The following is a 15,395-nucleotide window of genomic DNA, read 5'->3' on the forward strand; positions in this document are numbered from 1 at the left end:
CCTGTGCATGACATTAATATTTCACTTTCATGAGCACTGAAGCAAGAAAATCATGACCTGCATAAAAAAATTAACAAATGTTGCCTTTTTTGGAACGGATTGTTGCATAGTATCTTACCAAGTGTTAAGTGTTTAACAGCTTGTATATGCCTAGTGCACTTTCATTAGAAAAATAAAATCTGACTTTTAATACATGTTGGGCTTTGCTGCATACAAGGTTGGATATTGCAGTTAACTGTTTAGCTCTGGTTCAATTTTTTTGCTTGCCAAACTTCAGACATCCATGTTAAGATTAATAATCTAAAGAACTAAAGCTTCAGTTGACAGAGAATTTTTTTTTTTTTTCAGAATGTTCTTATTACCTTTTCTAATACCCGACACACAGAGCAGGATTGTCCCAAGAAAACATTACAAAGGGTGTAAGCTATTTGGCGCAGGTATTTGCTGTCCTATGACTAGTTGATGAAAATCTCTTTTATGAGTATATTTAACAGAAAAAAAAAAATAAAATCAATAGAGTTTTAAAATAGCATGGAGTACTCAGGCATAACAGTTAAAGCTGTTGTAACCAACAGCTTGGGGTTCTTAAGTCAGGAAATGTGCACAGAGGACTCTCAACAATGACAAGCTCTTGTGGGTTGATTTCAAACTGGAGTGCAGTCACCTCTCTTCAGTGGTGAATTATTTAAGTATATAAACCAATTCCAGCCTCCCATGATTTTAAAGGTAACTAGATGGCATTACTTGTGTTATGAATTTACTGAAGAGGTAAGAACAGTGTATGTAAATCAGGTGCTGCCCGCAGTCCATTTAAGCACTCTGGCTTGCGTACAATACCATTTTTCAAGTTATTCCTGTCAACATTAAGCAGTGATGAATGTGTTTTTTTGGTAAGCTCCATTCAGGTCATGGCTGGTGGGGAATATTACAGCATGATTACTCTTTTAATGGGAGAGATGTGTGGCTCAAACCCTGTTGATTAATAACGTACTGAAAAAATGGTCCAAAACATGGTCTTAACAGGAATAAGATAACAATTAGAGTCAACATGATTCATAGAAATAGTGCAGCATGAGTAAGCTGTTGCTGAACTAAGGAATGGAGTGTGTTGGACACCTTGTGTATTCCCCACCATCTTGTTTGATGATTGGGAGGCTGTGTTTGTGAAGCGTGCCTCCTGCACAGCAAGGTGGTCCCAGCACTGTAGAGGCTGAGGGCAACAAGTTTGCTGTTGAAGAATAAAAAGAGCAAGCCCGAGAACACAAAGCAACACACTAGCGTGCCCTCTTTCAGTGACAGTGCATTCTTCAAAACATGTCTGTGGTATGAGGACACTTTTCCCCTTGTTGTGGCGTGTCCTCACTCCCGTACTCTCTTTTGTAATCTCTTCATAAATCTCAGGCTCCAGTGGCCAGAGCTCCTCAGTAGAGGCAGAGGAATGCCATTGTCTTTGCTGTCAGTTTGGTGGTTGGGGTGTCTTCCTTGAAGCTGTGAGTTTGAACATGTCTGAAGCTGAAGAGAGCCTAGAACCCAACTGTTATTTCCTTGATGAACAATCTTAACTGATCAGCAAGGCTACAGGTTATTTTTTCCCCCATGCCTGTTGCTGAAGACGCATATGACTAAACACGTGATTCATCTTTGGAGTATTTCTTCCGCATTGATTTCTGCAGTCATGATACATTTTGCATCTGAATTGATTCCCCTGGCAACAGATTATGATATCAGTGCCCTGGACTACTATGAAGTCACTGCAAAGAAATCCCTGGAGAATGAGGGAATAAACTCTTCAAGAAAATGGATTTTTTTTTTTTTTTAAGGCATGTGAAATAACAGGAAAAAGAATTCAGGAAATGACTGGTGAAGTGCATCTCACTTGAAACAGTGACATTTGCCTTAGTACAAAGTCTTCAGACTACCTACGTTAGCTCTCTTGTAGGTTATTTAGAGTCACGGCTCTGTTTCAATCAGCTAAAACTGCTTTTAAAGTATTACTTACCACCTTTCCAATCTTTGTTATTTGAGTGGCACAAAAGAGAGACAAAAAGATGTTGATAATTCTTTTCATTATACAGATAACAGCTTTAATTTATTTTTTTACTTGCTCTGTAAGCTTTAAAAAAAAAAAAGTTTAGCTAAAAAAATATTGGGAAGTATATTTTATAGTGCAATTGCAATCATCTTCCCCTCATGCAGTATTTACAGTACAGTCCAATGGTAGGGTTTAAAGCAGTTGTTATTTTTGCTTGACAGGCAAGTGACACCCTGGATAGCCTCACGTGTAGATTATGGTCAATAATATATATAACTGAGCACTTAGGCTTTCAATATTGTCTTGGTTTTGTTTGTTTTCTTTTTTATATATGATCCCTTTCATACTTTTTTGTGCTTCTGAGAAGTGAAGGCACATACACAAGAGGCTGATGGGGAAGGCTGAGTGTCAGCTTGTTACGTGGCTTACAGAGCTGCTTGTTCTGCATTCAAGTTGGTACTTATTTCTGCAGCTGCATTGTATTGTTGCTGTTAACTTACTGTTAGGCTCCTAGAATTAAAGCTGCTGTTGCTTTCCTTGTGAAGTTATGTAAGCTAAAGATTATCTGTACATTTGATAAGGTATCTTTTGAGAGACTGAGAATGACCTACTAGAAAGATTGTGCTTGGAAGAGTCCTTTCACTTCCCAACAGATAATAGTAAAACTAAGAAAACTTATGATCAGCTCTGACACAAGTTGCATCCCTAATACATTAGGTAATCGAATATCACAATATTGTGGTATTTTAATCATAGTAAGAACTTTTCTTATCTATTACCTCATGTGACCCAGAAGCCATCTAGAGAACTTGAAAAGCAGTATTAAAATGGTATAAGTTTTTATTATGCCACATTGTAAGTGTCTTAATTTTTTCACACCCTGCTAACCCCAACCCCGGCTCTGTATGCTAAACAAGAATACATGCACCCCGTTGCGCGTGAATCTTTCAAAACCTGTACTGTGAATTCAATACCAGAAACTAAACATTGCCTTCATCGTACTATGAGGAGGGAAACGGTTTTTCAATAAAAAGTTGAATAATGACAAATAGTTGTTTTTACTAGTCTATTTGTACTACTTTAAATGTGCTTAAGAGTTGTTACATGGATATACTACACTATAGTGGTCCCAGTATCTGTGTTAAGCAAATCTGAAAATGTTTGAACATATAGCTGCTTTTATTTTGGTGAATCTTTTGCTTTCAGCTAGCAGACAGCCCTAACAGGCTTTTTCAGTATTTTTTTTTACTGTATCTTTTGCTTTCAGGCTATATGACTGTTGTCTAAATATTGTTACATTACACGGAGGAACATAACACCTGGTGTATTTATTTCTGTACTGACCTTTATTTTTCTAATGCTATTGTTAAAGCAGTAAATGAACAAGAAAGGTAATCAAAAGCAACTAAAAACCTACAGACCAAATGGGATGAATAATTAACTGTGGCAGTTTATTCCATAAAGTTAAAATGATGCACTGTTGCCTGATTAGTACCAGAATCATATGTAGAGACAGACTTTTAAAATCTGGATTTGGAGAGCAGATCAATTAAAGAAGTGACTAGTCATTTGCTCTTTTGTTTGGGGATAGGGGGGTGGAGTTCCTTGCATTCATGTTTTGTTTCTGTTGCAGGGAAGGTCTTTGGCTGCAGTGCAAATCACTGCAACTCATTAAAGTTTCCTGAAGCACTTAATGAATGCTTGCAAATCTACAAGGTCCCTCCCCAGCTGACGTAGAATATAAGCCATTCAGGCCACTTTGAATTGCTGAAAAGTGAGGTATTCTTGGTTTCAGTTTACTACCTGTTTGGTTTGGGTTTTTTTTTCCCCCCACAACTTTGTGTTATTGTAAGCAGTGTTAAGTCTGCAGCTACTTTTTAAAGTATATTTCTGTCCAAACTTAATGCTGGTAGCAAGTACTTTTCTCAGCTTTTGCGAACAGTTGATACTCTGGAATCAAAATCTCAACTGCAGATAGGTTGATGTGTGTTACTCCTGGGTACAGAAGGTGACCCCTCTAACCTATTTCTTCCGCTTGCTTAGCTGTCAGCAGTTTCCTTTTATTGTAACGTACATATCAAGAACTAGAGGGCATAAGGTGAAAGAGGTTCCATTGCAGTTTGCTCTGTAATTTCTTGCACAACCCTCTATTTCTCTGAATTCAAAGTTGTGTCAGCAAAAACTTCTTGTCACAGCAGCAAATACAAGTTGTTTTGGGAAGGATGTCTCCAAGATGTAACATGACCGCTATCCTTGTGGCTCCAGAATTTTTGGCCTTGGCCATAGTTGTGAAACCTGGACATACATTATGGAATTTTCAGTGAGGTAATAGGTAAAAGCATTTCTTAAAAATAATGGAATTGAAGTCGAGGCATGACAGACTTCATGAATGAGCAAAGAGCAGTAGTTGAAAGGAAAGGCAGGACTCGCTTGAGGAACTGTTGGCACCACTGGCTTGTGAAAGAGCTATGGTGTGATTTAGGTGTTTCTCAAACTATTCAAGTAACTGACTACAGAAAGTGAGTGTATTTGTCAGTCTCTTCAGGAAGAGTATATGGAAAATGTTTGGGGTTTTTTTTTTTTTCAACATATAATACAATATCGAATATTTACTTACTGTGTGTAAATTGTAATTAGGCTAGCATCATTTGGCTAATCTCACAGGAGGCATATTTTTGAGGGTTTAGTAGTCGATATAGAGCTTCATCTGCCTGTTGAGACCACTAAGTATCTGATTTATAGATGTTAGTTTATACAGGTTTAATTACTCTAATGACATGACCAAATGAGAGATAAAGGGAAAAAATATTTAGACAATTTTCTAATGCCTTGATAAGTACTGTGTTTTGGTTTTTTTTTTTTTTCTTTTCTACTTTCAAAGGTATGAGGTCTCCTGTGCCGAATGTTAGGCTGTTTATTACAGGATCCTGGAGCCTGTAGCCAAGCAGAGCTCTCTGCTCAGGTACAGAGCTCTGGCTCAGTGCAATGCCAGTAACCAGGGTTGGACTCCAAGGACAGCATGACTCTTGTCTGCTTCCTTTCCCACTGAGCTTCGCTTTGTTCCTTTTTTTCTGTGCTGTTGCTATGACTGAATATGGTAATATGTTTATAAATCTTTTACACCAAAGACAACTATATGATAAAGCATATCCTTTTAGACTGTCTCAATAGAAACTTAAGAGAGGGGGGAAAAAAAAGGTTCTATTTAGAAAGTTCAAAGGAGAGGGAGGCAGGCAGGCTAGGAACGGAATATTGATTGCAGCTTCATTTCTAATCAAATTATGTTGGTGAATAGGCCGCTAACATCTCCACAACTCTAAAAATAGGAAAATCTAATATGAGTGTAATACGTAGGAACTAGCATTAAAAGAAAATTGGCAACTAGCATTTATGTCCGTGGGCTTTTGAGAAACCCTCTAAGTTTATCTTGAATGCAAGCTGAACACATGCCATTTCGTGTTGATAATTATTTTTAAATGCTCTGAATTAAGATTGCAAGCTGTCTTTAAAAGCCCATCAGGCTTATTGAAGTATTTTATGGCATAATAAAATTATACGGGGAAGGTAGGTAGGGAAGCACATGACTGAACTTCTGTATCCTGCTTTAAATGGTTCTGTTGTGCTGTAATGGCCAAAGAACATGGGGAACAAACTTACCTGAGTTGGGCAGCCTGTAGCTTCGTATACAAATGTTATAGTGACATGAGTGCAACTGTTTGACTATGGCAGTGGCTTGAGAGAGGCTCTCCCAATTCCTTGTGGTTAGGTAAGGGAGGCTGTGACTTTCAATAAGCTGAAAAATAACTCTTAAAAGTGTTCTGAAGCATCTTCTGTTGTTTTCATACACTTGGCAGAGAATTTGATTGGTGAACTCTGTGACTCAGTTCCTGGAAGGCGTGTAAGTCACGGATGGTGAGTGTTTGCGTGACCACTTCACCAAGCAGAAAAGCAATAGCCTGTGCTCTTGTTTCAGAAGTGCTGTCCTGGTCTAGCTAACATGGGTTATGGCTACATAAGAATCTGAAATACCTATTTGCTTAATAAAGTTTTTGTTAGCTAGAATATGAATAAATTCTATTACCATCTCTGCATAGACAGTAGCTTTATATTTCTTCATAGCATGTAAAGCTTACCAGCAATGCTAAAAGAGATTCTTGGGTAAAAGACAGGTCTATACCAGTGCCTAACTTGAAAATTGTGTCTTTGTCGTATGTATTTATAGCAGTTGACTTACCTATCACTATGGATTTAATAATGGACACTATTGAGGATGTAGCAAAATCCATTCTCTTTTAAAATTGTATTTTATTAATTAAGCAATATTATCAGTTGTTGTGTCAAGTATCCATTCAAATTTAAATGTATGCATTCCATAAAATCACGTGCTTTGGAGTTTACGGTATACAGAATAAACACTTGTTGTTTGTGTGCTGTAATATAAATCATCACCTTTATTTTAAAAAGGCAAATAGTTCTAGGATAGCCTTAATTTCCTGTATCTCCTTCTATAAGACTCTTAAGAAACATGAATGCATTTCTTCGTAAATTTTTGGCAAGTATTGTACCAGGTAAAATATCTCCCAGATAAAAAGCATGTTTAAACTGATTTCAAATAAAAAGATGAAATTGCACATAGATGAGCAAAAGAAGAAGATTAGAGAAAAGATATAACTGAAAAGAAAAATGTACAAACTTAGAGCATAAGTACATAACTATCAGTGTGGATATTATTTCTGTAGCAAGCTATACTTGTTTTTATTTATGTAAAGTTGACTGTACTACAATATTCAAATTTTCTCTTCCAAAAAATCTCAGTTTGATTAGCCAGTGGTCCTCAGTGATGTGAATTGACAAGTTTAGATTCTAAATCTTTAGATTCTAAATTATGGTTACTATGGTGTCTGTCCATATAAACATCTCGGTAAAGTAAACCTCTCTGAACTTTAAGTTTCAACAAATATTATTTGACTAACACTTTTATCATTACCTGAGAGATGTTATCCCAGAACAGTTAAACAATGTTAACATTGCCCTATTCAATTAAATAAATAATGCCTCTGACACCATTACTTCCTCTGGAGGTCTAGGAAACATCTGAGATACCCCTAATGATTCTGAGATCCAAATTCAGTTGTGACTCTAGAAACATTATAAAGGCCTTAGTCCCTTCTGTCCTCCTGGACAGAGTTTTAACAAAAATAAAAAACCTGATAGGCCTTAAATATGAAGAATAAGGGCCGGTAACACTTTATCCAAAGGCAAGAAAAGACAGTGAAAGCAATACAGGCTGCAAAGCTGTCATCGCTTGTTATTTTCTTATGGGACTCTTCCTGTTGCTGGTGCATTATTGATGTTGCTTTTTTAGCCCTGCTGTCTCCTATGACAGTTCTTGACTAGATCTGTGCCACAAAGAGCACAGTTTTGCATAAACATATTAATGTAGCAAAGAAGTTGCATAAAGTTGGTCTGTAATATTTTATCAGCCCTTTCGATTACGGTATCTAAGATAAAGGGTTTCAATTTCACTGTCTTAAATGACTTAGATTAGCCAACATGGTTTTAGCAGATTAAGGCAGGCCAGCTTGAACACAGTTTTTCTACTGTATCTATTCTGCTCTATGTAGTTTCTTGTGCTGTGCCAACTGTACAGTTTCTGAGCACTTTCCAGTAATCTGTTAAACAAAGTCATTGCTGTTTCTTGGCTGTGATTCTCACTTTGCAGTTCTACATTTAGGAATGGTTTTTGTGTTAGATGGCAGAGAGAAAGAAGCAGGGTGTTTTTGTTTGGTTTGGTTTTTTATTTAGTTTATGAGCACTGAATCTGTGCCTAAATTTTGTGTATAATATACATTCTCCTGTTATTTATGCTACATAAAGAGATGTTCACCAAATGTGCCCTATAGTTGGAGTAGAAGGCAGTAAGCTTTATAATGAGTCTTTAGTAGCCACAGGAGTTCATTCCACCCTTGACATTTTAGTCTGGCCAAAGAGAGATAGATGTATTTTTCAGTTTGCAGGCATCTCCGAGAGAGAAAGTCTGCTTTCATTCATCAGTAATGCCCTGGCAATACATAATGGTTACTACTCAAGCTTGTTCAAACTGACATCAGAGGCTATGTGCCGTACTCTCAAAATTCTGTAAATTGCCGTTAAAGGCAGTTGTTTAAAAAATAGTTTCTTTTTTTACCCCTAAAACTTAAAAAAAAATTGTGATTTAACACTTTTGTTACAAGTAATATGGTGACATAAGTATAATTTAACCTAGTTTATCTTCCAAAATTGTCTGAATCGCTATCTCAAAGTAATTCAGTTTAATAAATCTCATTAATTGGGGAAGTGTGTTCTCAGGATAGAAATATTTTAAGACTAGATAAAAATTTTACTGTAGGGTTTCATTCCTCTCTAATTGTATGAATCTCTTTGGTTTTCTTTTCAGTTAGACAAGCCTTCTGCATTTTGGGTTTTTAATTAATTGATGTTATCTTATTGGCTTGTGGAACTTCTCTATAATACAGTTTTTTCTATGGGTTGGGATATCTTCTGTAACATGCATTAGTATTTGAAGAGTTTGGTGGATACACAAATTTGAAAGAAAAGGGGAAAAATTGGAGCATGGAAGTCACCCATCACTAAGTACATATAGTGGGTTATTTTACCTCAATAAAATTGATATAACAGTCTTAGCTGAGCTTGGTTCAGAGAGAAAAGACTGTTAAGAAAGTTTTTTATACTTTTTAAAAAAACAACCCCCCAACTTCTTATATGAACGATTCAGGCCAGTACAAACTTATAAACATATTTTAAAAAATTGTGTGAGAAACTGTTCAAAATCACGTGGTATGGACAGTGTTTTAATGTATGGTGATTCCTTCAAGACACTTAACCTAAGAGTTTGTTTAGAAGTTTTTGTAGGCTTCTTAAAGGAATTTCCTCCTTTGCAACTAACAAATAGGCAATTGGTGCACACAGGAAACATGTTTCTGGAGAGCACAGAAAACACTTGCTGATTAGTTGTTCACTCTGATGTGTTGCTATTATGTGCACATGGGGCCTCTTCAAAAAGGAGGATTCAGGTAGATGTGCTTGTAGAGGCACGCTTATCTTCAAATGTGTGCTATTTGTGTCATCTTTTTTTTCTGGAAAAGTTATCTTTTTTGTGAATTCATATTTAGTTGTAACTATTTTAATTGATTGTTCGGGTGTAAACTTAAAATACCTTGCCTAGAGCAGGTTCTCCAGATGGTGCGCATCAGCTGAAACATTGCTTTATTCTTTTGTACGTATATGAGATTTTCTGTGCACTAGTACTTGCTTATAATAATAATAATAGTATGTATATTTTAAAAAATATTTATAAAAGCATATTTTATACATGTACATTTACATACATAAGAAGATAGTAAGCATACAAATAATATTTGAAGATATTTCCTCTAGAATAAGGAGAACTGTTATAGTTGCTCTTGAGAAGATTTGATTAGTTCTATTCATAAATGGAAAGCATCACCTGTGACTCAGTTTAGTAGCATAGTCACAGCAGCAGAAAACCTTGTTCCTTCATATTTTTGCTTTTCAAAACAATATTATTTATATTAACCTGGGGACAGTGTTTCATTTTCTTCCAGGAGGAAGATACACAAAGAATACTGCCTGAGCAAGAAACTCTAGTTCTGTTGCCTAATGATTCATATTGCCCCTTCAGTGAAAAGAAAAGATTTTTGCTATTTTTAAAAGAAATGTAAATAAGATAATGCTTTAAAGTTCTGTTGTTGTGGTCTTCAGGAGGTAGAGGCTTAAATCTGTTGAATCTGCAGAGAATTTTTGGCACTTACTGCACTGCAATTAAGATGTTTTCTCCAGACTTTCTTCAGAGCGGTGTTCATCAGTTATGTATCGTAACTTAAAATACCATTATTGCAGCAGTGTTTATGAATAACAAATGAGCTGCATAATAATGCATCTGTGTGATTCCAGTTTTAGTTGTCCTTATCTTGCATAATGAGATACAGTTTTGTTAATAAAAATAATTTTAAACTTTTTTTTTTTATAAAGTAGACTTTAAAATCTTTTATGTCTCTTCTTTCTCTTTGGGGCTTGTCATCTTTTTTCTTTTTCTCTTCCTTTCAGTATATGTAGATCATGAAGTTTTGGCCAAGGTTTTTGATTATGTTTTTTTGTAGCCCAGTCTCCCTGCAGTTCTCTGCCTTTGGTCTTATTTGTGGTATTTGGTATGAATACAAGCCTTGGATATCAAGTGTGGAACAAAAAAAAAAAGTAATCTTATGTGTGTAATGTGGTAAATAGTGAAAGTTTGCTTCTGTATAGAAGTAACTAAGCTTTAAAAACTACAGTTGCCTTGTCAAGAGATGTACTAGTTATCATGGAGAGGTAAATAAAATGCTCTTCAAAATGAAGATCCTTTCCTGAAGAGCAGCCTGAAGTACAAGGTGAGGAGGCGGAGAGGGGAAGGAAAGAGGAAGGAGAGACCTTGTGGTGTTCAGTTCACTTCCAAGTTCAAGTAGGTTGGTTAGTTTGCTGCTGACACCTGGAAAGAGGGCTACCAGGTATTGAACTTAATGGACAAACAAAGCTTAGAGCTCCTAATATCTAAAAGTTAGGGAGATAGGAGGAATATCAGCAGTGCGTGATGTTGTCTTTAAAGAGGGATCAAAGCTATGGCTGTAAGCCTTCCAGTAGTTCCCATAATAGTGAAAAATTACATATAAGCTGCTTAAGAGCCTATGGTTGTTGGTCATATAATGTAGTGAAGCAGACCTTATCTTTTGATTATGCCTTAGTAACAAAAAATGAACTAAAAGTCCTGTATATAGGCAGAACTGCTGATGTAATAGAAATGTATTTTTGAGATGTTACTTCATTGTCTCAGTGTGGAGAGATGGGTCCCACCGTCTCAGGGTGGGGAAAAAAGGAAGAAGCAAGCAGGCTCCTTTGAATAAGTGACTCAGTTCATGTACAGGACAAGATGTGATTGTTTATATGCTCAGGATGTGCTGCCGCAGCATTAACGCAAATGAAAAGATCTTATGCGTGATGGAGCTATTGTTCTCTTGTTTATAAATGGAAGTTTTTCAATGGTTAAAACAAACAAAAGACCTATGTCTTGGGTCTTTTGCCTATGATGGCCAGTCTATCTGGATTTAGTGTGTTTCATCTCTGGTGGTGGTACTTCCAAAATTCCCTGCTACTGTAAAGTCTTAATGTTCTTGTTACAAAATAGGTTTTATGTAAGTGTTGACAGGTCAAAGCAGTGAAAAGTCATGAATTAGACTTCCTAAAATCAGTGTTGGGTTGTGGGTTTGATTTTTGTAGATCTGTCAATCACATATTTAAAATGTCCTTAACCTTGTCCGTATTTTGGGGGAAGCAGGACTTGCTTGGTTGTTGACCATTAAGTTAGATGTGGGAATTATTTCTCCACAATTGGGGACAAGAAACCCAGTAATATTCCCTGAAAGTCTCTTGTGTGATTGTACAGTCCAGGAACTGGGATTTCAGGAAATGCTCAGACAATATGAACAGCACTGAAATTATAAGAGTTGCCTGTGAAAGAGAAAGAACTGGGTGGAAGGAGCTGGTGACCTGTTATAGCTTTATCACCATGGAATAGGTAATTTGTGATGTGAAGTTAGACAATGGAGTGATATGAAGGAAAGCGTACTCAAAATCAGAAGCATATGCCGTTAACTACGAGAAGTGGTTAGTCATGGCAGGGATGTGGCTGGCTTTGTGTCAAATTTGCATTCATAGAGGAGAATTTAATAACTGAAAATGTATAGCAGATGGCTTTTCACAGAGTATTCCACAGTGTTGTGGAAAATTTCATTCTTGCCACCTATTTGAACATCTTTAGAAAAAGAAACCTTTTTATTGAGTGAGAGGAGAAGAAAATCGGTAAAAGCGGGGTGGGGAGGGAGGAAAAGCACTTATTAGAAACATTAAAAGTGAGTTGAAGAACTAGTCTAGAAGATATACAGAATGTCTTGCATCACCCTTCAAAAATATGCCACCCCCACACTGATTCATAGTGGCTGTATTTTGAGGGATTTGTGTCAGGTGCAAGGCACTCTCCTTCAGTGGGAGTGCAGGCTTCTTGTGAGTGCTTCTTGATGGAACCACCTGTGTAGCACCTGGGGCTCCCCAGTATTTCCTTATGTTGCTATGGAAACCTGAAAGAGAAGGAATATATGCATAAAAGTGACATTTATTTTTATTTAGGAAGTTGGAAGAGAGTATTTGAATGATTCTTTCTTAATTAATGGTGCTTATCTAAAGATTGGGACTGATCTGAAGCAAAATAGTTAACTTTGGGGTGTGGAGTCTACCTCTTGTCTGCTTAAGAAAGTTAAGCACAGTAAATCTGAGTAGTAGTTCATTGCTGTATTGTTTTACCTAGACAGGACAACGATTTATTTATTTATTTATTTTACATGAGTGCTGGACAGTAAATGGAAAGTAGCTTGTTTACTTTTATAAAGGCCTGTTGAAGTTTGCAGTCTAGGCACAGAAGTTGTTTGTGTTGGAACTGATTTGCTCATGACAGTTTTATGCTGTGGAACAACCTTGAACAGCACTGAGTGTGAATTGTGACACAGGAGACTTTTCAGTGGATGTTGTTGGATTTTGAAGGAGCTGGTATTAGCAATGAAGCAGAAAACTGCCTCTTCCCCCCATTGTTCTCCCATTGTTGGTTTAATCTGAAATAGTACCATATCTAAAGACTTATTTACACACAAGCAGTGACCTAGCTAATTTGGCCTTAGTTCAGTCCTTTAATTAGAAATTAGGTAAAAGGTTATTTCTGGGATGCTCCAAGTTTGAACTGAGCATGTCCGTAGGATTTGAGGCAAAACAACACTAGTGTGATCTTGGCTGTTTGGATCACAGGTTATACATGGCTATTTGGCATTGACCAAATTAGACCCAAGAGAGTAAAAGCTGTCTTTCTAGTAACACCAGAACTTATGTGTGTATGCTTTCCTTAGCATTGCTTTCTACAGAGTTTCTTTTAAAGCATTTTAAACTGGGGTGGTTTTTTTTATACTTAAACTAGCATTTCAAGCACGTTTACATCTTTCCTTAGGTGCCTGTGCTTACAGTCTCAAATCTGTGGTGCTAATAAAAAGAATTAAAATGGAGGGAAAGATGGGTAATCAAACTGACCCTGAGAAGGGGTTGCTTCTGTATCTGAGGTCTCGTCTAGTATACTTAGTTGCCTTGTCTATATTTGAGGTCTTGCCTAAGTTGCAACTAAGTTGCCTAGTATAACAACTGTATTTTTACAATTACCAGACCCTGTTGGCCTAATAGGGAAAAGTTTCAAAAGTATCCAGAGCTCTATAGGTTTAGTCTGCCCCAGTATGATGCCTTACTCATGAAGCGGCTTTGAAGCTTCCTCACCATTGAATATTGAAGTGCAGGTACTCTGCAAAGGGTATCTGGGATTATCTTTGACTACCAACTGGAATAAACCTCTGATGTGTGTGTTAGTGAGACACCTTACAGCTTTAGTGTTAGTCTTTTTGATAGGTGATGGAGGAACTGTTGTTGGTAAAAGAACAACCTTCTGTGTTATTTGACTGCATCAGTGTTTGACAGGTGGTCTCAGACCAAATCACTTACCCTGGATCTCTGATTTCCTTAGTAAAAAGTAGAAGCGGGGTTTGCTGTCTCCCTCCATCCCTTATATTCTCAAGCCTCTGTGCGGTTATTGGTGTGATACTCTGAGTGTAGGTACTTCTAGATATTGTTATTAACTCTTTAAAAAACCATGAGCAGAAGGTGTTTTGCAGTAACATACTGTACAGAAATTTTGGGGGCTGATTTTATATAATGTAAAACCTTTTATGATGATTAAGCACTGTTTTAAGCCTTACATGAAGGACTCTTCTGTGGGTTTTAGAAGGAGTGGTGAATTTCAAAGAGATGGTAAAACTCTTTCCCCAAACACATTTCTGCTTTGGAATATACTGAAAAAGTAATAAAATTTCCTCTGCATGCCCTTTTACCCATTGAAACACCTCTGCTTCTGGTAGATGTCTACTTCTTGACAAAAAGAGAATTACTCCTGAATATTTTTGTTTAGCTATTGCTAAACCCTAAAAGCTTTAGAGCTGCCTTAATCCTATCTTGTGTGTTTCTTATGGGATTCTTTTTCTGAGCACTAATCAGATACCCTTCTAAAAGTCTTGCAAGACAGACGTAAATTGTGATCATAAGATTTTGTTTAGCTTGCACAGCTATGACTGGTGATAGTAATGAGGCTGTTTTGGAAAAGAAAAAAACCAACCACCTTTAAAATGAGCCTATTTGAATGAGTAAATCACTTTGTGTTTTCATGGTTTGCTTCTGTTAGTGAGGCAACCCAAAGATACATACTTTCTGGAGCCTGATGTGTATGTGCAGTCAATGACTCTGTCTTGCAAATGCTTTTTCTCTGTGCTTCTTTCAGACGGTTCTTAAAAGATTATAAAAGAAATGTATGAAATAAACAGCAGAATTCTGTTTGACACCTAAACATAGGTGGCTGAGATCTTGCTTGTCAGTGGAGAGCTATTGACACAGTCAGTGGAACAGAGGAAGTGATTCACCTGAGCAGCCACGAGATGAGTGCTCGAGGGTGGGCTGCAGTAGGGTGGGCTGCATATTCTCTATGCTTTATTCACTACAGATTTCTTCCTCCCAGATGGATCCTACCCAGGATCTTTGGGGAAGAAATAACCTTCTACCTCTGCTTTGCATTTTGCAAACAGAGGATATAATGGCAAATCTACACAGCCTGTTAAGCATGATGTTCTCAATCATTCAGCAGTTCCTGTCCATATGGAACCCCTTTCCAACACTCTTACCCGTGGCATTTGGGCACATGGGTCCTTTTCTGCTTTGAGCTCATTGTTAGCATGGCCTGCAAATCTCAGTTTTGGGTTGCTTTCACAGATGGCAAGTGAGAAAACATGGATGATCATGATGCTGATAAAATCCCTATCCTCACTTCTGTCATTGTATTTTCAAAGCACTATTGTACTCTGAGTGCTTCTTTATGAATGGCAGGTTGCCTTTTACCCAACCCTCCACTTACCATTTAAGATGGAAAGTATACCTGCCAATTCATGAGTAGTGAAGGGTTCCTAGCAGTGTGCCTGTGTTCATTGCACAGAGCAGTTATTCTGCTATCCTTTCTGAAGCTCTGGACTTTGGCTTGGGATGGGCTGCATGAAGAACCTGGCCGTGCAGCCAGGGATCTGCTTGGCTCTTTGGAAAAAGGGGGGTTGAGGCAGAAGGAAGCTCTTCACCTGTGAGAGTTAACCATCTACTCCTCTGTGGTGTCTGGCTCTGATGCAAGCAA

General features: G+C 37.3%; 1 protein-coding gene across 5 annotated transcripts in view; it reads left to right on the forward strand.

Moving 5' to 3' along the window:
• The window catches only part of TMCC3 (transmembrane and coiled-coil domain family 3), a 100,019-nt gene that overhangs the window by 69,077 nt on the left and 15,547 nt on the right, over positions 1 to 15,395 (forward strand). Inside the window, exon 2 of one of the 5 annotated variants that reach the window (XM_054204052.1) lies at positions 3,666 to 3,811. The exons of the other annotated variants lie outside the window; for them this stretch is intronic. The gene's annotated coding sequence lies outside the window, so the exon portion shown is untranslated. The remainder of the gene's footprint in view (positions 1 to 3,665; positions 3,812 to 15,395) is intronic. 5 annotated transcript variants of the gene reach the window in all.

The sequence above is a fragment of the Rissa tridactyla genome, chromosome 1, assembly GCF_028500815.1.
Source record: "Rissa tridactyla isolate bRisTri1 chromosome 1, bRisTri1.patW.cur.20221130, whole genome shotgun sequence".
Taxonomy (NCBI): Eukaryota; Metazoa; Chordata; class Aves; order Charadriiformes; family Laridae; genus Rissa; species Rissa tridactyla.